Consider the following 24,304-nt stretch of genomic DNA (forward strand, 5'->3'; position numbering starts at 1 on the left):
TACAGTGCACAATGGAAAGCATGTATCAGTACACCATTACAGGTGGTCTGTTGGCATTGACAGTCGAACCAGGCATTTTCAGACCTGGGTGATCAACAAGAGGCATCCAAACCTCGATGTCTAGCACCTGTGCGAGCGGTCCTACTTGCAAGGGTTTTCACGGAAGTCTAGCAACAACAGCATGCACCAATTGTTTCATTCAAAAACTACGGATATATTTAAGAGCTGAATTTGAAATGTTTGGTGGAGTCTCTTCTCCTTTGAAGCCCTGACATTTAAATCACTTGCAGCACACAGGATCAGCAACAAAGCTGGAATACACTTCTGAAGATGCCCCAGCCGCACTCCTCAGAGCCACTCTATCCCACTCACGGCAGCTGCCTTCCCAGCATGCAAGGCCAGGTTCATTCAGTGTAGTGAGCACTGAGTACTTCTTAATGCTCAAGCAATATATAACTAAGCCAGAAAACATTTGTTACCTTCACAGGAAAAAAAAAACCTCTGAGATAAAATACCAATTTAAGACAAAACATGCATCTGTCATACTCATTGTATGTACACATGGAGAGAAATAACTATCTCTGGTTTTTAGTTCTGCTCCTGTTTTTCCTGAAGACATCACTATTGGATTTCACTCCAAATTGCTGAGCAGGGTATCTTTCCTGCCTCACAACTTTGATTTTTGCCACGCATCCACTGAAGAAACAGTAAGGACAGCTTTTAGCATCCTGGCTTCTACCAGAGACCGCAAAAAAAATTTCTTGACTGGGTCAGAGCCTCTAATTCACTTTCCTTGCCAAAGCTTGTCCCACCCAGCAGCAGCAGCACAACAAGCATCATAGCCCTGTGGTACTTGCTCAAAATTCTGTCATACAAAGAGTATCAAAACCATCCCCCATGTCTTAAAAATCTGTTGTCACAGAGAGCTGCTGCTCCTTCCTCTTTACTGGTGTAAACCTGATGAGTGTTTCCACATGCAAAGTTCATCGCATTAACTACCTGAGTAGCCACAACAGGAAGTATAGAATACAGGTGTTCAACAGAAGCCTGGCAACCAGCTTCTAGCAACATACCTCTGAGTGCCCACCCTTCACTTGGGATAGCCTCATGGGTGACATTATAAGCCCATACGAGAGTGTACTGTCCAACAAGTAATTATAAGCTACATGCCCTGCCATTTGCCAAAAGAGAGGCTGCAGGATCGCTTAACTGGGACCTTTAACACATACTTGTCATAGGGAAGGAAGAGGGGAGGGAAGGATTGAAGCAATGTCACATACCACATTTGCAGCTCTTGTTAACTCAGTAGTTGAGTATCACTGGAGCTACTCATGCAGCATTCAATGACATGGGAGGCAAAAGGGGAGCACCACATAGTTGGGGTACAAGTGCACATGGGGAAGACAGAGCAAGGAAAGTGCAAGGCCTCACCTCAAAACCACACAATTTCACTCGTTCTTGCTTCCAAGAAGTCTGAAGGCAAGGAAAATGTGGAGACAGAATTACTGTGGATTCCCTCCCTGGACAGAAGAAATAGCCAGACTCTGTCACAGTTGGATACTGTCCAAGGTCTTTATCTTATGCTTTTGCATATTTTATGTCAGGAAGAAGGAAAACCAGAAAATGCAACACCCCACCCTCACCCACTAAAAAACCCCCAAGCCTTAATGGAATATAAATCCTCTGTCAAGACTGGATATGCTCTGCTGATTAATTCTCTGCTCCACCCTTGTCACAGGTGGGCCAAACTACTCTCACAGCCAAATGGTGAACAAAACCAAACGAGGTGTCCTCTAGCCAAGCTGAAAAAGGATCCAGTTATTACTAAAAAAAAAAAAGAATAATAAAATCACCCCCTTTTTCTTGCAAAAAGGGGATGGTGAAGGCAAGGCTGCCCCCAGGCATCTTTAACTTATGCTCTGACAGGTTACGGGGGATTTTGCCAGAGTAATTATTTTTCTATTCAACAATAATGAGAAATTACCATGGCAACCTCCCTTTCACGTAGTGCACTCACACGCTCAAACATTGAAATAATGGCCTAAACATAACCAAAAAAAAAAAATAATAATACTTCAAAAATATTTTGTATTAAAATAAACTTAAGGAATGGGTCAGAGGAGAGAAGGGAGAGTACAGCCAGCAAGTTGGGTCATAAGTGAAGATGCCATGCTGCTGTAGCCAGCTACCCAAGCAGCAAAACGTCATCTGCCACAACTGTCATTGTTCCCTCTGATCCCCTCCACCCCCAGTATTATTTGTAATTTGAAGCATGGCTCAAATCTGAATAGGGTCTCCAAGCAAATGGAATCCTAGGGTTTCAGTATTTTTTCCTGACTCTGATTTCTTTGGCAAATGTAATCAGATTTTAAGTACAATGATGTTCTTTTTCCCCCTCCATCTAATAGTCCCACATGTTCACTGTGTGATCTGAGAGTCAAGCTGTGTTCTTCTTTACACCTTACACACTTACATGATTAAGAGTCTGCAAGCCAAATGAGGCTTTTCTACTTGCCTGTGATGGTGATTGCTGAACCAAAATAGATCTTGCAACTGGAATATAAGGCCAACTGAGCCTATGGCGTTTTCTCCAAATTCCTGTATTTTTGTTTAATGACTTGGAAGGCAGAATGGAGTTCATGTAAAAAGTCAGTACATGAAACCACACTTGAGAGAGGATGCAGATACCTTGCAGGACAGAATTGGAATTCAAAATGATTTTGATAGATTGCCGAAATGATCTGAAATGAAGATGAAATTCAACAAAGTGAAGTGACAAAAGCATAAATAGAAAATGGAAGAATAACTGGCTAAGCAATACTGTAGAAAATGATCCAGATCGTAAAGCAAATATGTCAGAAATCTGTTGCTCTTGCAAATAAAGGAAAAGTCTTAGATATAATTCCATTCCATGCCAGCAAACACATCGCTGAAAAGACTTCAGGTGGACTATTGTCCATCCTCTTCTGGAATACTGTGGCCAGGTCTGGGCCACCCACTCTTAAAGAATTTATCCGAGAACAACAGGAATCATTGTTTAAAGACACAAGTAAATAAACAAACCAACCACAAAAGACTCATAGGAAGCAAAGCAGAAGGACCTAGCTGTGTATAAGACAGAAGCAGCTCACAGGGAATACGATGACAGTCTTCAACCATATGAAAAAGTTGCTATAAAGAAGAGCAGTCACCTGCCCTTGGTGGCTAACAAGGATAAAAGTAATATTCAGCTCAGTTTGTTCCCATTACAGACTTCTAGGCTAGTGTTTTGCAGAGGGGAAAGAGCTGCAGAGCATGGCTACTGTGTTCCCAAGAAGACTGGATGCAGAGGTCCCGCTGCCTACACGCCTCAGGCAAGAGCTGCCCCATCATGTCTTGTACTTGGCAAGAAGTGGATTTTTATTTTCTCCCTCACATTGCTTTTGGCTTCACACATATAACAGGTGTAAATAGTATATTAAAAAGACAGTCATGGAAACAAATAAATGCTCTTCTGAATACATACAGGAAACACATCTGTTCTGAAACAGGACCTTTTTTTTCTTTTTTTTACATAATCACTTTTCAGTGAAAGAATTGTATTTTAAACATCAACCTATGCGGCTTGGCATTGGACAAGGCAAAAATAAAAAGAGATAGTGCCTTTGGGAGCGTACATTTTTCTTCTGGCACCTGAAACCCTTCCCTATTGACACTTACTATTTTCAGAACTCTATATGTCCGCTCTCCTGTTGGCAACATACACACTTCTCATATTCTTTCAAGTTAATGCTGCATGAGGAAACTGCTGTCTCTCCAAGGAGAGAATGGTATTCCTCCCTCCTCCCATTCCCAGCAAATCAAACTACACTTGAGCTTTTAAAATGCAGTTCAAGATAAGTTTTTGCCATTAAATACACCTGTAAAAACTGCACAGCCATTACAAATTATGAAATCACAAGATAAGTATCATAAAAAAATTCTGACACTAATGTTTATACTCAGAGCACGCTGATAAACCATTAAAAATAAAATGCCTGAGTACAAGAAGCCAATAACTTTCTCCATTAGCTTTAAATTAGACCCATCTTGAGTCTACCCAACATATTTAAGGCTCTGATATAAATTTCACAGGAGTAACAAAGTAACAGGGATCCATATATCTTAATTTTATACATTTGGACATTTGAGTACTGATCTGTAGGTCTGGCCCTGCAATGCACAATGTTTTTATGATCTGGCATAGTGGTTTTTGGCTATTTATATAAATTCTATATGGAACACTGATATTATGAGTCTTAAATTTCTTGGAAACTATGTAGGTGAGAAACCTATTTAGTCAAATGGCTGTCTGTTATCATACAGGTACAAGAAGATGCACACCTATCATATATTCAGAGCATCTTTGCTATCAATATGCGGTACCTTGTGCAGTTATTAAAAGCACCTGAAGAAGAGGACCAATCCGGTTGCCCAAGGCTGGTTTGTAAGGTCCACTCCCATTGCTTTTGCATTTGTTATTGTTTCTTATTTATTTTACCTTAAACATAAAGCATGTTTTATATAGCATTAAACATACCTTTAATCTTGCAGCTAGTGGTATGTTACAGAATCTCCAGCTCCTCTCTCCCTGCCAGGAATGCCCGATTATTCCTTCCATTTGTTATTTCACACATATTCACAGTTTTAATGGTGTTGCTTGCTTTTATTTCACTTACTAGTGTGGCTGGATGCCATCTCTCAAACAATGTGTAGTAAAACTGGCAGAAAGATTTTAAGACTTGGCTTTGGTCATAAGTAGTTTTCTGTTCCATTATATACTTGCAACTTCTTGCCAAAACTCTGCTCAATGCCCAAAACATATCAGTTTCTTCAGCTTACTTAATAATTAATTAAATTATTGTTTACATTCCACTTTGGAACTTATCTTTGTACAGTAAAGAAACAACACCAAGTTTCTGTTTTATTGAAATGGCAGAATATAGTCACGTAACAAATCCCCACAGCAGTACTGCTTCAGAGAGACTGACTCGGGTGCAAAATGGGGGCAATGTCTCTGCTTCTCACATAAATCTGGAATGACTTTAAGAATCCTATAGAATTACAGGGAAAAGCTCATAACAGAAAGCTACTCTTACAGATTCGCTGCAAATTCTTAATATATCAAGGATCCTATTTCTATTGCCTATAAACCGTTACACTCTAAGGCAACAAAATACTGGGGGGAAAAAAAAGCAGTAACAGCTCATTTTCTGAATGGGGAACTGGGAAAATCAAACATTAATTATTTTATTTCAGATAAAAATGGGAGAGGAAAAAAAAGAGAGAGAGAAGCTTTGCAAAATATACAAACTGATTCATGCCATTTCCTTGTACTCACAACCCAGGGATGTGGAAATTGGCATCCTACAGCAAAACAATTATGCTGTAATGATACTGGCCGTACACCTCAGCTTTGCAGATACATTGCTTTGAGATAGCGTCACTTCGATTCTCAAATAGCTAGTCCATACCAGGAAATTATACCAGGGGTTCATATGAAGTGAAACATGCTGACACTGATATGAGGAAGAGAAATATTTTTCTTATATTTAGAATTATGGCTGACCTCTTCCTTGTTATTTGGCCACTAACATATGCCTGAATTAGAGACTTTTTGTTAGAGTAGTTGTGGCAACTGCTTGCTAGGCTGGCAAATAGCAAGACCATTCTACAAACAGCTATAAAAGTATAGTCGTTCCATTACATATAAACCGCCCAAGTTTTCCATCTACACACATGCTACATGTATATCAAGTTGGATATCGTTGGAGTCCTTAAAATTACAGAGATTTTCAAACTTAAGTTGTCAGGAAAGGACAAAACAGAGAGCTATCTGGTTTAGTCTAATAACAGAATCAAAGAAGAGCGCCTGGTCTCAAACCTATTATTTGTCATTGTTTAAATTTTACTGCATTTTATGGACAAAAGAGAAATGAATCCTTAAATATTCACTCTATGCATGTTTCACTATTCACCTACAGCAAATGGACAAAGATTGGAGAGTTTAATACCGCATTGTAAGCAGTACAGAGGAGAAAGAGTTAATTTATGAAATGTGTCATTTCACCTGCTTCTTTAATTTGAATTCATTATTTCCACTCCTGGAATTTGTGCAAAAGAACGGATAGAAGAAAGAAGGAGGAAAAAAGAGCAATGAAGCTGGGCTTGAGACATATTCCACTGCCAATTCCTTATAGCCACCATGGCATCACCCTTGATATTTCACAGCAATATTATCAATGACTAGCAGAAGATGCTCTTTTGTCCTTTTTAAGTATATAGGGTAAGCTTGCACTTGGTCTCTATGGATAAGACCTATATTCTGGCTGTGTGAACAAAAATACTGGGCATTAACAACTAAATCATGTGCAGTTGTTAACAGAAATAGACGCTTCCACCCGTAGCATAGTGTATGTACAGTGCGTGCTCAATCCATATTCAAAGTTGTTTTAAATTTGATCCCTCTTTTAAATAGGCATGAGGATGTCTCTAGCTGGCTGGGATCAGTAATGGATTTCCTTAGTAGTATTCTCCATCCATGATCATTGCAGACAAATCACAGACTTGAGTTTTGTGTTTATCAAAAATGAACCACAGTTACACTTCTCTATTCTGCCACAGAATACCCCACAGCCTCAGCCTTTGAGAATAGTTTATAGAGATGGAATATTAAGTGTGTCTATTATCTATTGTACTACCGTCAGTCATATGAATGTTCTTATTTTATTCTGACATTTTGACCTGGTTTCTTTTTTACCTTGTTTACTTCCATCTGTATGAGTAAATGGAAGCTACTGTGCCATCTATCCCAATGAAAAGGCAATAACTAGTATTGCCATCAGTGAATATAGAGCATCAAACGTTGTATGTCACTAGGGCACAGAAAAAAAGTCATATTCCCAACAACATTAATGAGAGTCTCTCTGGGTCTATCTACCCAAATGCACCAACTCCCAAGGCTCTAAAATTTAGTGAACATAAATGCTTTCATCAGTTATTATAGTGAAAATAAAATTATTACTGGCAACATTTAAATACTACAATGGGAAGACGATGAAGACAGTCCTTGATGCCTCCATTTCACACTGGACTCTCACCATCTCTTTGTTCACTGAAGTCTCACAAAAGCACCACACTTATTAGAGTCAAGTACAAAGCTGGGGTCTTCAGAGGCCCCTGCCTCTGACCAACTGCAGACAAAACTATGATCTAACAGACTGCATTTTGAGAAGTAAGAAACAGTTAAGAAGAGTTAAGAAAAGATACTGCTGTTACCTCTTATTCTTGTGCAAGTCTAGTGGCCCAGGTAGGGAAGGGAAACTCGGTAAGACAAACTATGATTCTACCTACATTCCAGCTTCTTGGAGAAGTATCCTGTGACAGCTAAGTAATGCAGCAATGAAGAGTTGGTTTTATCATATATGGAGATTATATGGGTTGAAAAGATATACAGATGAGGAGATATATCTCTATATGACACACACCCTCTACCCTACAGGGCTTTGAGAAGACTCTTGCTAAGACTCATCAAAAGATTTTTAAAATTAAGGATATGCTTAAATGCTTTGCTGGACTGGGATCCAAGTATGCATTTGTTAGCCTGAAAGTCAAATTAATGAAAGATTATGATTTCCTATTAAGCTTTGCAAACCAGGTAAGAGCGTAGCACAATGTTGGACAGCTCTGTCTAACCAAAGAGCTGTTATTTCTTGGAAAGGTACATGAAGTGGAAAAGATCCAGTGTATCATATGTCCCATCTCCTTTAGAGGACAGGTAATGTCATGGACAAAAGCTTAATTTAGCAATAACTAGTCAGAAAAAGAGAAAACATTTAAGAGGGAAGCATTTAAGAAATCACTCCCTTTTGTTACTATTTACAAGCATATCTACACTTTAAATTGCATATTGTTGGCTGCATTTAAGTGCTTAATAATATAACTGTGGCTCTGGGTGTTCAGATATCGCCCAAAGAAATTGTAACAGCACTATATAATTCCAGGTAGCACAGAGAAGCAAATCTTATGGCACTTTACAGAAATTCTGGTAAGAAGCAATAGTAAAGCACAAAATCAAGTTCTTTTCTATGTGTTATTAATCAAAAATAATATATACCTTTTCTACATAAACAGTGCATATTCTTTAAGCAAAACAACACTGTGGGAATTAACAAATAATTACATAAAAGAGATATAGTCACCTGAAAATTATGTTCCTTAAAAGTTCATTCACATTTTTTTATTCAACGCATCTCAGAAGCCCCCACCTTGTGATCTTTTTAAAGGATTACTTCTTTAGTACAGCAAAAGAACATTTCAAGTTAATTCCTGTACACATTCTGTACTTACCAGGATTAGTAATCAAAGCCATTTTTGTCAACTGGCAGTGTTACTCCACCCACAAATATTATCTGTGTTAAATGTGTGTTTTAGAATCTAAACTCTACTTAAGAAAGAGACAAGAAAAAAGGTAGCGCTTAAGTGTAAAGTCCCTATTTTAGACTCTACTTACTTGGTCCAGTTTTCAACACTACAAAATAATTAGTATCATGTGTATCAGCCATTTGGGCAACTAATCAGCTGAAGTTTTCAGATGCTCAGGTTTATAAAAATAATATAGCTCTATGTATTGCTTGTAATTTTTGATATACAAACACATGTGCATTGAAACTTAATCAAACATTAAGGCTGAGATTTTCAAAACTAATTAAAGGACTTACTTATGCATTCATTTTCCATTAAATTCAGTGGAAATCAGATGTTGGCATATTCTGTGCAAGGCTCCAAATCCCAGCATTGAAATGGAACTTGTTACTTTTGCTGAATCAAAGCTGGAGGGTGACAAGAGGGCTGGGATTCATTTCACCCCAAGACAGTTGTCTAAATTCATATGAGATAAAAAGCCTCCTGGAGATATCTGTCTCTTCACTGACTGTAGAGGGAGCCTAGAGAATAGTTCAGTCTAGCAATGTAATGTTTACAGGGATAAAGGTAGGTAAGATAAATCCTATTCTATATACCTACCAAGAATTTAAAATTCAGGAAGAAAACTGGTTTAAGTTTTGGAGCTTACATAGTGAAGGACAAACATAACTGAAAAGCTGGGTGAAACAACCGTATCTACTTCATCTAGATTTTTACAGTCTTGGCAGGAAAACCTATAAATGATGTTCAAGTTTTTTGCTCTCAACGCTCAAAGATCTCCAGGCTGCCAGGTTCCTGCTGTTTCATATAAAAAGCTCCGAGTGGCAGACAGAAGTTGGAGCACTGGTTAAAGATTTCTGCCAGTATGAAATGTTTTAAATGAAGAAGATGTGATTATTTGCCTGGCTTCCTAACTTCACTCCCTGGCTAGCCGTAGTTGCCAATAAAGGCCCTCAGGTCCTGTGTTTTATCTCATCCTGTGTTTGGATACAAAATTCCTTTACAAGATACAATTAAACTAGAGGCAGAATTGTTCATATGTATCTTCCTACATCCTCAGAAATCTGAAATATAAGGAATTCCTAAATCAAGACCACACATATCAAATATTGCCATTTCTCATGTATTCTTCTGCTACTGTCAGATCACTTGGTTACTCCCTGTTTCCATCGCATAGCACTATCCATCTCAAGCACGTAACACTCACTAACAGGCATGTGACAGACAAATGTGATTAATGAAGGAATAACAATCAGGAGTCCAGGTTGTTCTAACAAAGCGAGGATGGGTTGCGCTTAAGACACTCACAGATTCTCAGCATACACCATGGTTTACGAATTTTGATGGCGAGAAGCACAGAGTAGTGAACTATTTAAACTGACATTTGCATTTACAAATTAAAAATCTGATTCAAATGGAGATGTCTGAATCACCTGCTTACAATAAAAAAAATACTTAGAACCAAAACTTTTACTGTTATTGCTGCTATAATATTGTATAACAGTGTAATAAATCACTGACAAGAGTGTTAAGGTTGCTAAATCAAAGGATATTTAGTTCCTGTCCTGAAAGGTACTGAAAGAAATATAGAGAGAATGAAGCACAAATTGGGAAACCCAGAGGTTGTGATAACAGAGTGGTTTTGTGTGTTTGTTTTAATTATTAACTTTGAATTTTCACTTCAAAAGAAATGGGAGAATTTATCTATTCCAAGAAGAGCGCCCTTTCAAAACTCAGTCTGCACTGAGCAAAGTAAGTACAGCTTTCTTTTAAATGGTGTATCTTATCTTGTCAGCCTCATTTATAGTAAAAAGGCATCAGTAGTAATAATAAGGCGGCAGTTTGGTGAACAATTCCTTCACAGAAGCCAGCTATTACGTACCGTAACAAATTAAAAACTCCAAAAGTCTATGCGGGTCCCCAGAGAAATGCTATTTAATAAAGCAAACACTGATATTGAATGTGACAGAATTCCATTTGCTACAGAATCCCATCCAACTGAGTTTGGCTGCGGCTGAAGCAATTAGAGAAAGCTGTGATTTAATGATTATGCTAAAACCCTAGACAAACAAAGCTCTCACCTACCAAGTGGCCACTTAGCTGTATCACTACCACCAAAATGTATAAAAATCCTTGTAGGATTTCATTTGTTGTCAGTCAACTAGTAGCAACATGAGCAATTATTTACTAAAAATGTCTACTTACCATCTACCCTACTGCTTAAACATGAAAAATGTATAAATCTAAATTTAAACAAAGTAAGCAAGGCCAAGTGTGAGCTATATATGTCAGGGAAATCACCCACTAAGGTCATCCTTGTAGCTGAGACCTGATATGATCTAGTTGAAAGATCGTAACAGGTCAGTGTTTAATCCTTTTTTTTTTTTTTTAAAAAAAAAAAAAAAAAAGGCCTCACCTCTGGGTCCATAAACATCTAATGAAATTTTAAACATCTTTTCATCACAGCAGTAGCCTCCTGTGAACTACAATCTATCGCTTCAGACTCTGTGGACCTGTTAGATCAGCAGTGAAACTGATTCACTTGAGATTTCTTAACTTTTGTTAGATGGTTATTTGGCTTCCCTATTTCCTAATCCTTTCAAAATTTATTTGTATAAATTTGTAGGATGTAAAGCACTATAAAAAGGACTATATGCATGTGACAATTTGGAAAATTTGCTTATGGAAAGCTTGTGAATTTGCTTGGAAACTCTGGACTTTCTTAGTGTGTTCACGACAGTCAACAAGCTCCACTGTGAAAAGTGATTAATGGTCTTTCTGATTTTTAACTTCCACATTACTCTGAGAGCCGAGTGACACCTAGGACTGCTGATGTAGATTTTTACTCTCATTGCCTTCCAGGTGAAAGTATCTTCTGACAAAGAGCAAGCAAAGCCTTGAGAAAATCAGTTCCCTTCCTCCCTAACTTCTTTCACGAACAGGATCTAGAGACATGAATATCTATAGCCTAAACAAAAATACCAGTGTTGATACAGCCTTTTAAATCCATAAAGAATATGATGTCTGGGAGAAAACTCAAAGACACAGGAAACTATTTTAAGAAAGAAAACATTTTTGCATAACATGGTGAATCATGCACAGAATTGCTGCAGAGGAGAGTGAAATAACTTAAAGAAGCTATGTATAGGAATGCACTTCTCGGGCAGCTCAGACCTATTTTCAAAGATTTAAATCGTTATGTCTTAACAGAAGCATATAGTGTGGGGCTTGGGGTTTTTTGTTCATTTGTTTTGCTACAGCTGTGCATTTCTAAAGAAAATAAGAAATAACATGCTCAGAACCCTAAATTTTTTTAAAAGTATTATGTGTTCCTCAAGAGTGCTCTAAACCCAGAGCATCTACAGTTTTTCTGGAAGTTTTGTGTTCAGATTACTAAATAGCCTGAGAAGGCAGCAGTAGCCTTGACAAAGCCAAGAAACTACATGGTCCCATTTCTGGGAACATGTAACTGCCAGAGGAGCTGTCATCTGAGAGTGAGACAGAAAATCAGAAAAGATTCAGTGCTAATGTCTTCTTAGACTAGGGGAAGCTTATGTCAGCTTATGTCAAGCTCAGCCCAGAATATATGGATCCACACCAAGCAGCTTGGTTTCTACCAGTGCAGTGACAACCACTGTGAGATGTTACCATATTTCTGTGTTTAATCAGAGCCTACAAAATTGATCATAGCTGGATCTTTCTCTAGGTCCTCAAATAAAGACTATATCAAAGTATCACAGATCCTCTTCTGAGGGTGCTAGGTCCAGGTGCTGACGGTTCAAACATCTTAGGATTCTCCTTCTCCAAATAAGTTCCTCCACAATCAGCTTGACTTTCACACCTGGTTTCTGTATGCTGCACTGAAGGATCACGTCTCTGCTTTAGATCAAATTATTTCTGTTCTTTTTTCTCCCTCTTGCTTGCTTAGTTCTACTTTCTGATTTTGAAGAGTTTTTTTCTACAAGCAGTGATACAGACATGCATACACTTGCTTTTTGTTGATAGTCTCAGCTTTTGTACTAGTGTCTCCTGGATCAGGCCATTTGTCTCTTAAAATCATATATTAAGTTATCCCTGGTCTGAGGCACTCTAGAATGAATGTGAACTTTTTATAACCTCCACAACATGTGAGGTCTGAAAGCTGCAAGAGGCCCATCAGAAACTGCCAGGTCAGCACAGAGCCCACCATGTATCTTGCAGCATATTAGCAAGGACAAAGGAGTGTATTGAAGATCAAATAAGCTTTGTATTAAGCAAGCAGGTCCTTGTTCAGACTCCTGTGAATGTTCTAGTTCAGTAAGGCTCAACATCTGGCAGGGGTCAGATCTGGTCTGACTTCCTTCTGACTTGATTCAACACTCTCCAGTACAATCACAGGCCTTCATGTCCTAAAGTCTCGATGGACTCGCAGAACAAGTACAGAATCAAAGCCGCTTCTCCATCTCTCCCTGAAAATAGACATGCACCTTGATCTGAAGGGACCACAAGCAGGATTACGCTGTCAGTATTTGGATGATCAAAATAATCTTACTGATACCTTCCTGATCTACAGGGTCTACCCCAGCTGATATGCAGCAGTGTCTGTTCTGCATGGTGTAGTGCTGGGAGCAAACAGATAGACCTTGTAACTTAACATTTGAAATTATCAGTCTTTAGTACCTACTTTCTTGCTTCAAGCTTAGAGTAACTAGGTCCTCTATTCTTCTGGTGTAGACTGTGCACTCTGTACCTTCTCCTATCAAAAAAACCACCTTGAAATCAAAGCTCTGAATAGATATTAAAGTGTGGGGTTTTTTTAAGAACAGGAGCCTATCCTGATGGCAGCCGTGGTTGCAGAGAGAAACTTGAGCATGACAAAATGCATTTAAACACGAGCAAGGGAATAAAGAGAATCACAACTCTTTCTTCTTCAATTGGATGATATTTAAGCCAATTGCATGATCCTTCAGAACCTGGCTCTGCTTTGGGTAGAAGCACTGAATGGCTTACCTATTTTAATTGCATATATTCATTCTCATGGCCATCAATATCAGATAACTGGAAGTTCACTTGGACGCAGGGTGTTAAACAAAGTGAAAAATTCTCATTTGGAACAGAAGAAACTATGATCATCTTTGATATTATATTTTCTCATTCAGCTTCTATGATTTGAGTGTTGGTATCAAAAGAAAGTGACCTGAACATACTAAAGACAATGCAAGTTTTACTATTCCCTGTTGCATCTGACTTTAAAAATTAACCGTTCATTAAGATCCAAACAGATATGCTTTGGGGAGACCTGATCAGAATTCAACACTAGATTATCACAACCATCTGAGAGCACTGCCAATGTGCTTTTAAAAAGGCCCTGAAGAAGCATGTCTTGTACATTATTTGCACTGCCTTCACCTGCAAAAGTGGTATCTCTGCTTCACTGACAGAATAAATACATGGAAACTTAATTTTTTTTTTCTCCAGTTCTCAAAGGAACAGCATTTTGCACCAATATAAGGAAAAATCAGCTTATTTTATCTAATTCATGACATACTACCCACTGGTAGGAAGAGAAGGATGGCAGCTCCCCTTCCTTCATGCTTTGATAGAAAGTCAACAGAGAAGTAATACAAAGTGACAGGTTTTTATGACTGACCTCCTGATACCTACCGGTGCATAAACATACAGTTGTTAAAACTTACCACTAGGGCCAGGGTTATCCCCTCCTGACTAGGAGTCTACCAAGTTGTAAATAAATAAGCTAAAAATAGAGTTCCAAAATAATGTGTTCTATTTAGCAGATTCTGCCACTAAAATATCATGTCCCAGAAAATCTCCAAACAGGAAACCTGAGATTTCACAGTTTCATGTCTTTACTTTCCAGATGTTGTACAAAACCTGGTAAATAGGAAGGTCATCTACATGTCTCTTCAGTGATGAGTGGTGTCCCTTGGGAGTCTGTACTGGGACCAGTACTGTTTAATATCTTAATCAATAACATAGCAGGATTGAGCGCACCCTCAGGAATTTTGCAGACTACACCAAGCTGAGTGGTGTGGTTGACACGCCTGAGGGACAGGATGCCATCCAGAGGGACCTAGACAAGCTCGAGAAGTGGGCCCATGAGAACCTCATGAAGTTCAACAAGACCAAGTGCAAGGTCCTGCACATGGGTCAGGGTAACCCCTAGTATTAATACAGACTGGGGGGATGAAGGGATTGAGAGCAGCCCTGTGAAGAAACACTCCGGGGTACTGGTGGATGAAAAGCTGGACATGAGCTGGCAAAGTCCACTCACAGACCAGAAAGCCAATTGCTCCCCGGGCTGCATCAAAAGAAGCATGGCCAGCAGGTCAAGGGAGGCAATTCTGTCCATCTCCTCCACTCTGGCAAGACCTAGCCTGGAGTACTGTGTCCAACTCTGGAGTTCTCAGTAGAGGAAAGACATGGACCTGTTGGAGCAGGTCCAGAGGAGGGCCACAAAAATGATCAGAGAGATGGAGCACCTCTCCTTCAAAGAAAGGCTGAGAGAGTTGGAATTGTTCAGCGTGGAGAAAAGAAGGCTTCAGGGAGAACTTATAGCGAAGGGGACTGAATTTTCAGCAGGGCCTGTTGCAATAGGACAAGGGAAAGTGCAATTTTAAACAAAAAGTAGGTAGATTCAAACCAGATATAAGGAAGAAATTTTTTACAATGGAGGTGGTGAAACACTGGAACAGGTTGCCCAGAGATGTTTTAGATGCTCCATCCCTGGAAACATTCAGACTGGACAGAGGTCTCATCAACCTGATCTATTTGAAGATGTCCCTGCTCATTGCAGAGGAGCTGGACTAGATGATCTTTAAAGGTCAATTCCAATCTAAACCATTCTTTGATCCTATGCTTCTATGATAGACACCCTGAAGACGATGGTTTTCTGATAAGCACTGATCACAGTATTTGGATGCAGAGCAAGACATAACAATGCCCTTCCCAGGTGATCATTTCTGCTCCACTCTGGAGCCAAGCTTCCGTTAACAGGATTGCATTGTTGATTTTGACCAGACCTTTTGATTAGCTTTAAATCACTGTGACAAACATCACCTGAACCCCACCCTCAAAAAATGATGGTGCTCTTTTGTATACAGTTATTGCTATATACTATTTAGAAATAGAAGTGGCTTTTGAACAGTAAATATTCTGAGAACAATTCTATCAAGGCAAGGCCCATAAAATTCAGCCAGAGAAAGTACATCCCACTTCTCAAATATTCAATTTCATGTCTTGCCCTAACCACTGCACTGCTGAAGAAACTACAGGCAGTTGTTTGTAGTGTAGCAATCAATAGAAGCTGCTGAATAACGTAAAAGCCTTTTTGCACAGAAATTTTCAAATTAGAAATCTGTTGTCAATTTGATTTGTTTCTGTAGATTTCTGTAACCAAAGTTTAGTTCATACAAATGTTTGTGAACAATGAATTCAGAGGCAGGTTGCTAAGATTAATGCAATCATCAAAAGAAAAATCATTTTGTGATTAAATTAAATTTATTTCCAGCAGAGATAGAGGTAGCATAAAAAAAATGAGTTGCAGAATTAGAGAATAGAAAAACCAGCATGATAACCTACTATTGCTAACAGTTAGTCTACCACGTGATAGGATGTCTGTTTGCTTTAAAAAAATACTAGGAAATTATGAGTAAAGGTGACCAACCATAAAGCAAGAGTAGCAAATCTGTACAGAGATAGGAAATTTGTTACAAACAGTTCATGAACAATAAACAGTGAGATATAACACTACTCTGAACAATTTCCAAAATCAGCAAAAAAATTTTGTGAATTAAAATATTACAGATATGTCATCTAGAAAGAATAGGAAGTCGGAACCAAAGAAGGCCTTTATCACCTAAAACACACTAGGTCAACTGAAGTCCACCCCCATCCATGTTTTTAATAAAAGAGCCTCCACAACGCAATCTCTCCCTCTCTGAAAATACTGTTACATCCACACTGAGAGATCCTAAAGCAGCTGGATTTTGGCTCCATCCTGCCCAAGACCTCTCCTCCCTGAAAAGCCACAATGTGGTTTGGCAAGTGTCAGACAGCACCTAAGCCCCTGAAGGGCTGGGCCATTACGGGTAAAGACGAGAAAATTCCTACATGACAATCCCATCAGTAAAGTATTTACCAAGAAGGCCCAAATTCAAGTCTCTCTGCAGCCTCTCTGCAGCTTGCAGAGATTAAAAACTGCCTTCTCTAGCATCCAGGCAGTGCTTTAATTTCCAAAAGAGCCCAAAAGAGTCACCATTTATCCCTTTTTGGCTGCTCTTTTGAGGCTCTGCCCCTGTTTTTAGAAAGGAACACAAACTTTCAGAGACAAGAAGGGACTAAGAAAGAAGAAACCACTCTGGAGCTGTGGGAGTCGAGCACCTTTGGGATATATGAATCTTGTATTTCTGGAGACTAATCAATAGCTTTTCATACAGGAGGTGTCTAGTCACATCTGCATTAGCATGCTGCAATAACAGCACAACAGCTGGTGATGATGATCCAATGCCCATAATATAGGAATTTGGGGGGGCGAGGGAGGAGGAAAGAAGGGTTTCATTTCAATGAACTTGAGACTAATCTCATGGCCTGAATGCTGAGGAGCAGAGAGACCTTAAAGTCCAGTTCACACATGCCAAGACTGCAACATGACCCAACACGCAGTAAGTGCAGACATTCAGACAATTTGCTTCAAAAGTGGCAATCCATGTACAAACTAAAACACTAGCAGAGGTGAAGATAAAGTCCCTGATACCTTTTCCAGACACAATTAAGAGGAAAAATAGCGCTCACTTCTATGCCTGCTTTTTGAGAAGAAAATTTTAGGTTTCTATCCTCAGGGATTTGGGTGGGCAGCTGTGTCTGGGCAAATCCCAGATCTGGAGGGCTGCTGAGCTTTCACAACAACAACAGAAAAAAAATCCCCACTTCTAAAGACTACCCCATCATGAGCTTACTGTTGAGTTTAGCAAATGACTTGTTCAAAACTCTGCTCTGAGGTGCCTGGCTTTCACCTTACACTTTGCATAGAATCAGCCTGTGGTTTTACTCCATTCTGGGGGCCAGCACCTAGCTGTGAGATGACTAAATCTTACTTTTTTTTCCCAATTAACTGGTTTTAGCTAACTGTGTCAGCTAGGCCACTCTGCACGTGAAAAATAATCACTAAAATAATCAACCCAAGAGCTTTTAATTATGTAGGGAGTAATACTCCAACAGTACTACACACCCAGCTCATAAGAGAGATCTAGGGCTATATTCTGAGGGCAATTATGCTAAAGCAAACCCCACCGACTTCAGAGAATCCCTTCACTTTCTGTGACAGAATCTGTGTGACAGAAATCAGAATTTGGCACTTAGGGCAAATTTAAGCCTGACATGACTCAGAAATTCTTGACAGGTGCTGCCGATGAGAGGGTCTTCCTCTTCATTCCTTCCAGGGGGAGAGCAATAAAACCTCTCTGATGGCTTAGCTTTAGGCATCTCTTTGCCAAGTACCCACCATATGCCTAAAGGCATTAGAAAAACACAGTTACATTTATTATCATGAGACCAGTTGGCTCTGTTAGAATATCTGAAATAAACCCCAAATTTTTAATGGCTTGGTTTGTTTTTGCAGAAAGCTGTATCTTGGTATATGAGCTGTCATATCAGATTCTATTTTATTCTTTTATTTTTACAAAGTATTGCATAAACAGGAACAGCTGGTGTTGATTTATAAACACCAGAGTTGTCTTGAGAGTTTAGATATTATTTTGCCAACATTTAAGCCTAATCATTTGCAAGCAATTGTTCTGTACCATAGTGGACAGTGGTTCTTCTGCTTCCTGGAGAAAAAGATATTTTATAATAATACTAATAATTTCATTCTGAATTACACTTAGAAGAAGGATGTTATGTGCACAGATCTATCCATCCATATATATGTGTCTTCTTTCATCCAGGACTTCTTAGAGAATGTCACAACATTCTGAAATTATTGTAGCTATTGGTACCTATGAGAACCTGCGTGTTATTTGCATGTTTGAGTACCTGGAAGTAAGATGTGAAAACACAACCAGTTGTTCAGCTTAATATTTAACCACCTTAACATGGGAACATTCTTTCCCATTTTAATTCACAGCACAGTTGCCAAGTTCTGGAACAAATACTCTCTCCACACAACTGTCTCTTCCCCTGTTATCCTGATTCGTTACCATTACAGGGCCATGATGTGCACTGAAGAGTGCAGGAACCACGTGATTCTATGTGATCAACTAATTAGAGAAATTATTATAAGCTAAAAGATGCCCGTTGAAGTTTCCTGCATCTCCAAGTGGTGGCATCGAAGTTCTCTATGAAAGTCAGCCAGTTTTTATCTTCAGTTTTAACAAACGAAAGCCAAAGACTTGGTTAATAAATCATTAAAGACAGCAAACAAGGGTAGAAATAACTAGCGAGCTTTCACAAAAGAGGAAACCTACCAGCCCATCTCCTAAGGACCAGAGAAGTTAGGTATAGTCTTGTAGGACTTTGAAAGAAGATGGATAACAACATGAAAAAGTTTACCAGTCATGGAGAGTCACTCTGGCTAGCTGATCTGAATGCAAAGAGTTGTGGGAGGCTTAAAATACTCAACAACAATAAAACAGCAGAGGGTATTGATGAATGCAAAGTAATGCATATGAGGGAAAACAATCCTAATTAGATCTAAACCACAACGGACACTAGCTATTATCACTCGGCACAAAAATCTCGGAACCATTATGGATAATTCCATGGAAATGTTGGTTTGATGATACGTAGTGATAAAAAAGGCCAACCACATGCTTTCAGCTTGGAAAAGAGGTAACTGGGGATGGGTACAACAGAGGTTTGCAAGTCATAAAAGTCCTGGACTTTCTTGTCTGTGATTAGGAAATGATTATTCAGTCTAATAATCATCACTGTAATAAATAAATTAGAAAAAAAATCTGGGACACCTAATAAAATGAGCTCACATTTTTAAATGCAGTAAGAGGAAGTAATTTTTCATACAATGCACAAGCTGCAGAACTCATTGCTGCAGGGCTTCACAGAAGTCACAAGCATAAACAAATTTTAAAACATATTAGGTGTATTAGTGGAGAGAGAATGCACTGGTAATTCCTGAATGCAGTGTTCCAGGTGCAACCTCCCATTTGGGATGACCTGATATATCAGTAAGAAGCATTTTGTCCTTTCCCAGTTTTGCCCACTTATACTTTCCCAAACCATCTGCTGGTAGGGGCAGGATAGTGGACATCTGACCCCTCTTTCACACAGATCTTTGTTTCTATAAAGGCCTGACCTTTTGTCTAGGAAATACCAAATCCTGTAATTCCCTTTGGTTTCCAGCTTCATATCAGCATCTCATCCCCAATAAACTGTTGCTCTGTTCAAATCCCCTTCCCCTTTCCTTCCTCCATTATTTCCTAATGGCACTAACCAGAGATAGCACAACTTCTTTTCACACCTAACTCCACTCTTCTACCTGTCTTCATTAAACTTTCTCAAAGATTTATAACTTTAACCAATGAGATGCCTTTCATAAAAATTTTATAAGACAAAGATCACCCTTCTGCCAAATTTCAGATCCTTATTCTAAAACAATAGGATGACTGAGGGAGGGAGGGAGGGAAAGCTACAGCTATTCAGAGCAAGGTTTGCCAGGACTTTTCAGTGTGGTCAAAACAAATATATTTTCCCCTTGCCTAATGCCTGGAAATGTTTGAATCATTTCTGCTGAAATTTTCCAAAAGAGATTCAACTAAGAAGAAAACCAGCATGGAAAGCTTCACCCCACAGAGATGCCAAATGGTTAAAGTCTGGCAAAGTTATCAGCAACTGCAAACAGGGAGTTATCATGGAGAACGACAGGCAATCTTAGTAAAACCTCATCTATTACACCACCAAAGAGCACAAAACATAGTATAAAACATGTGATTACTGATGCTTCTGATATAATGAAAGCATAGCCTTCTGTGATAGATTTTGGCAATCATTTCACTGCACATTATTTTAAGAGTGCATTATTTTATTTTGCAAGATGTCATCAAATTGAAAAAAACCTTTTTGTCATGGGCCAAAAGGACTTTTAAAACTAGAAGTAATGAGAACATCAGCCCTGGCAATGACTGCAACAAATAATGCCCTGCAATTCTCCTTGTTTTCAAGTATCCACTTTTTTTTTTTTTTAATGGCTATATTATGATTGATTTTCAAAAATGGGAAAACACTGTGTTTAAAATGTGTCTTACTAACCATAGAAGACAGTTTTAAATGCAGATAAGTGAAGGGATTCACAGCTAAGACTGAGGCTTGAGGCAGTAATTTACCCCACTGAGTGCAGCGAAGTCTGTCTACACCTTCCTGGCAATGAGCACCAAGCACCAGCTTTCAGCCTTCAGTGTCAGGCTGCCCACATAGCTCAGCACTGGCACTGCAGAGCTGAAGCAGGGCACACCACATTCAAGGCACTTGGACTCAGCAGCACCTCCAAGGCCAGGCGTGAGGCCAGGTCCAAGGGGATGCCAGCTGCAAGGCTGTGTACAAAGTCACTCTTTTCTGGGGTCTGTCATACATGACTATCAAGAGATGCTGTATAGGAATAACCAAAAGAACAAAAGACAGATTTGCAAATGTGACTTCTGAGTTTCCTGGCTTTTCTATGCTTAAATAACTAGTGGTCCATTAAGCTTCATCTTCTTTAATTACTATATTTAAGGAGATAAATACATTCCCAATATAACTAATAAAGGCCAAGCTCTTAGTTCCCTGGAAAGTGGTTCAAGGGTCTTCTTTATAGCTTCTGTAGGCCAGAACAGCTTTATTTTTCACAGATCAAGAACACTTGATTGAGCTCACCTGTTTGCTTTCTGTATGTGAACAGAAAGAGTTTCCAGAGATGAGAAAGACTACTCACCAGTTTAGAAGATCTGACCATTAATGAATCTGCTCGTTTTAATCCAGAATTCTTGTAGATCTTCACATCAAGACCTGCGATGTATTTCCCTGCATTTATGGCACAGGGAACCCTTCAGTAGAGCACAATCTCTCTGCCACTAGCCTAAAGGTAAAGCCAAGCTATGTGCCATATGCTTTTTCTCCCAATAAAAGCTTCTAAAGGAAAGCCTGTGATAAACTTCACAGAATTTTATAGAGATAAAAAATTTAAATCTCCATGGGCTCACTCCAACTGAATTAGTACAGGGGTGATTCAGGCTGTTGTAAGAGGGCTCAGTGGACAACTGGTCTGTGATTTGCATTTGAAACATGAGAAGTTACTCTGCAGGCTGAATAAATGATGCTGGAATACAGGTGACGAAAACACTTCTCAGAGGAAAGCCTATCTCCCACCCCACAGTTTACAGTCCTCAGTTTTCCCTGTGAACCAGTCAATATATTAACCTTTAAAAATAGCCTTGCACTGTGAATTTGCTGTCAAGTAGCTTCAGTTTTTTCAGCTGAAAAGAATTTCAAGCTCTAACACAGCAGAGCCGTTCTCAGCTGGGTTCGACTATTTTCACCAGTAGTGTGTATCACCAGTGCTAAATCCCATTTGACGAATATTTTTTTCTCAGATTTAGGAAAGAGAATTCAGGTTGGTGCTCACAAAAGGAGTCTGCTGGGCAGGTAATCAGGGATTTTATTTCCCTTTTTTTTCCTTTTTTGGTCCCCTTTTTTAAACGGATCGAATTTCATACAGAGAATCATGAAGAAACAATAAACATGGGAGCCTAGAATAGCATTTTTGCAGAGACAAGTTTCAGGATAGAATAACGCTTTAATTTTTTCCAGGCTTCCCACAGTATTGCTGGCAAGCCTTGAAAGCTGTAGAAGAGCAAGCAAATGGATTCCAAATCTCTACCATGGGCCAGATTGTATTTAGCCCTGCATGGGACTGCAAGGAGCGAGCACGAGGGGAGAGAAAACAAAGAACCTCCTCCTGTACCGAGGCATAAAACAGCAGGGAAACATGAGCACTGCCTCATGTGAAGATGAATCATGACATCAGTTTCTCCCAAAAAGGGCTGGGAAGAGTTTGGGAGTGATTGGCAGTTGTCCCTCCTCAGCACTGGCCATCAGGGCTGTTCAAACATGAGGAAACATCTTTGCAAAGGACCGCTACATTTCACCTGCCAAATTTCTTTATGATTCCTGAGAGAACCTCAGCCAAAATGCATGCTGGGATGTCTTTAAAAGCAAGCCCTTCCTCTTCCAACCTGTCTCCAGCACAGGCCCCTGTCTCTGTCAGAGTACAGAAGGGCTGTCTGAATCCCAGGAATTTCTGAATTCCTGGGAACAAACACGTGTAATGGGTGAACTGACTACACAGCCTAGGCTTCTGCAAGATTTTTGGTGGTGTTTGGTGTTTGTTTTTTTGTTTTTTTTTTTTAAAGTCTGTTCTCTTTATGATCCTAGAGGCTGAGGAAATACTCTTTCTAGAAGAAAAAGGCTTAGAGTATTTTAGCACACTACCATCATATACTTGAAAAAGAAGTAAAATATTCCGTCATTCCCACTGTGCAAGGCACAAACTGAAAAATGAGTGGTTTGGTTTTGTCACACAACAGCTGAAAGTGAAACCAAAATGTGCTTGTTGCTTCCCCATCTAACAGACTTTGGTATGCTTTTACACCTTATCATTAATTCAGTTAAATATCTATGCAGCATTGTCAGACTTCAGCCATCTCTACTAGTGGATTTACAGACTCACTAAAGCAACTGATATAGTTTTTCTACTGAAATATAACCTCTTCTTGCCAAAACACTGGTACTTATTTAACACATATATTACATCACTGTTCACGTAAAACAATGAAACAACTAAAGCAAAGAAAGGTCAGATTAGAGGGCAGGAATAAAACCATCTTCCAGACTACCAAGCAAATCCCTGCCTCTGAAATCCTCTCTCTTGCTCCTTGCCATTTGTTTGTTAGTTCAAACTTCTAACTTTGCTCCCAACCCAAATTGTCAACTATAGGGATACTAATTTTCTGAAGAGACTTTACAGCAATACTTCCTAGAGGGATTTATTTATTTATTTTTTTTAACAGATTTCTGCCACTGCACTTCCTCTACATCAAAATCTGATCAAAATGGTCACAAACAGCAGGACTGACAAAATTTCTCTCTGCTTTTGAAAACAGCAAACAGTGCTCCATGTAATAATTTCTCAGCCTATACATGACAAGAATCTCTTCTTTAACTATGCAATGAGAAGACTCAATTATTTTCAGCATTATTACAAATTAACAGTATTTTTACTAGTGTGTTCTTTGAAGCTATAGGGCTTATTCTTTTTTTAAAATAAACACATTGGAAAATAGTTGTTCAGTCTTCATTGAAGATATACACAAAATGCTTGAAATAGTAGAAGTGATCCTTGTGCAATCATCAGTTAAAACTTGAAATTCACTCTTTTAAGTGATATTAACATTTAAAACCACTAAAACATCAAAACACCATGGTAACACATTTTTATCCTGTACAGCTGAGTTCACAAGCATTTGACTCTTGTTGATATATTGTCACTTTCAAAAGATCTTCTCATGCAACAACACAGGTGCATAGGGCACATGGTAGTCTGCCACAAAACCACCATCAAGCAACCTTCTTCTCTCAGTTGGCCAGAGTTTCATCACTTATACCAGCTGTGGATGCAACAGCAAGATCATTTGTCATAGCCCAAAAAAATGGCAAAATTAATATACAATAAAAAATTCATGCAGACTTTAAAATTTTAAAGTAAGATGAATTCACTCATCCTCTGTAAACGAATAATCAAATAAGTAGCTTCGGTGAGACAGAACTGTTGACAGTTTTGAACTTAGGTCTCTAAATGCATACTCCTTTCTTTCCCTTA

General features: G+C 39.0%; 1 protein-coding gene across 11 annotated transcripts in view; it reads right to left on the reverse strand.

Moving 5' to 3' along the window:
- LDB2 (LIM domain binding 2) overlaps nucleotides 1-24,304 on the reverse strand; it is a 219,296-nt gene that overhangs the window by 142,431 nt on the left and 52,561 nt on the right. The gene's annotated exons all lie outside the window — the stretch shown is intronic.

The sequence above is a fragment of the Athene cunicularia genome (genome assembly GCF_003259725.1).
Source record: "Athene cunicularia isolate RWA chromosome 4 unlocalized genomic scaffold, athCun1 chr4_part1, whole genome shotgun sequence".
Lineage (NCBI taxonomy): Eukaryota > Metazoa > Chordata > Aves > Strigiformes > Strigidae > Athene > Athene cunicularia.